Here is a 1,391-nt window from a genome sequence, read left to right on the forward strand (position 1 = left end):
TTGTTGGCCTGAACCTCAGGTGCTGATGGCTCCTACCCCAGAGGGCTGGCACCTGGGACAGCATCAGCTGGCTCCAAAAGGTCAAAGCTGGGCAGATTCTGGCCCCAGTGTCCTCCATTCCCTCACACACACACACACACACACACACACACACACACACACACTAGCCTTCACACATTGGGAAGGGGGCCACATTTCTTCTGGGGCTTCTCAAAGGCTCTTCTGTGCAGAAGAAGAAAATACTACTGGACTAGGGTCATATGAACATATAGATGATTCAGAAACCTTTGAACCTGACTCATTTGACAAGAGAGGAAACTGAGTCCCCTGGAGGTTAAGTGTCTAGGCTCTGGTGGGCTGGGGTTCACCCCCCTTTCTGCCTTAGGGCTGGCATGTGACCTGGGATGCTGCACCTTAGTTAAAGGCTTATAAGGTATGCTTGGGCTTCCCTGGGGGTCTTGAATGGTCTCTGTCTTTGACTGTTGGTAACTTCATTCCCTGTAGGACCTTTAGTAAAACTCTTCACTTCACTAAGATTTCGTTTCACCATCTGCAGATAGGATGAACCCCCAATCTGGGACCCCTCTCAGCTGCCCCTGGTTCCTGGTGCTGCTGAATTCTCCCCTCCCAAGCCCCCAGCAAAGTTTCATTACTAAGCCAAACGTGGTGTTTGCCAATTCAGAGCAAGGACATTTAGTGAAACTGAATAACAGGCAATAATATAAAATTAAATCAGTGCTTGAATTCTCCAAGAAATCATTCCCAAATGGTTACCACCCATCCATCCCTTCATACGTGGATCTCAGGGAAACTCAAGTCTCACAATTAGCCACCCAATCTCTCCAACAGAAAAGAGGTAGGTAAAATAATCATTCCTGGCATTTATGGAGGTTCCCCACAGCTTTGTGTCCTACTCACTCACTCACCCACCCCCATTTCAGAACTTTTCCCTCTCTAGTTCTATCTCTCTGTCTTTGTCTCTTCTCTGTCTCTGTTTCTCTGTGTGTCTATCTTTTGTCTGTCTGTCTCTATCTCTGCCTGTCTTTGTCTCTCTCTGTTTCCTCCTCTGTCTCTATCTTTATCTCCATTACTGTCTCATCCTCCTTCCCTCCCTCTCACTCTCTGTCTCTCTCTCTCTCACTCTCCCTCTCTGTCTCTCTCTCCCTCTCTGTCTCTCTCTCCCTCTCTGTCTCTCTCTCTCTGTGTCTCTCCCTCCTCCCTCTCTCTCTCTCTGTCTCTCTCTGTCTCTCTCTGTCTCTCTCTCTCACTCTCTCTCTCTCTCTGTCTCTCTCTCTGTCTCTGTCTCTCTCTCTGTCTCTCCTTCCTCCCTCTCTCTCTCTGTCTCTCTCTGTCTCTCTCTCTCTTTCTGTCTCTCTCTCTGTCTCTCTCTC

General features: G+C 48.5%; 1 long non-coding RNA gene across 1 annotated transcript in view; it reads left to right on the forward strand.

The window, feature by feature from the left end:
- The first annotated feature begins 731 nt into the window (after positions 1-731).
- LOC138164808 (uncharacterized) overlaps positions 732-1,391 on the forward strand; it is a 7,244-nt gene continuing 6,584 nt past the window's right edge. Inside the window, exon 1 of the long non-coding RNA XR_011169190.1 lies at positions 732-856. This is a non-coding gene — a long non-coding RNA (uncharacterized lncRNA). The remainder of the gene's footprint in view (positions 857-1,391) is intronic.

Source organism: Petaurus breviceps, unplaced genomic scaffold (genome assembly GCF_028583685.1).
Source record: "Petaurus breviceps papuanus isolate PSGF00001 unplaced genomic scaffold, PetGlider_PUasm1.0 207, whole genome shotgun sequence".
In the NCBI taxonomy this organism is placed as follows: Eukaryota; Metazoa; Chordata; class Mammalia; order Diprotodontia; family Petauridae; genus Petaurus; species Petaurus breviceps.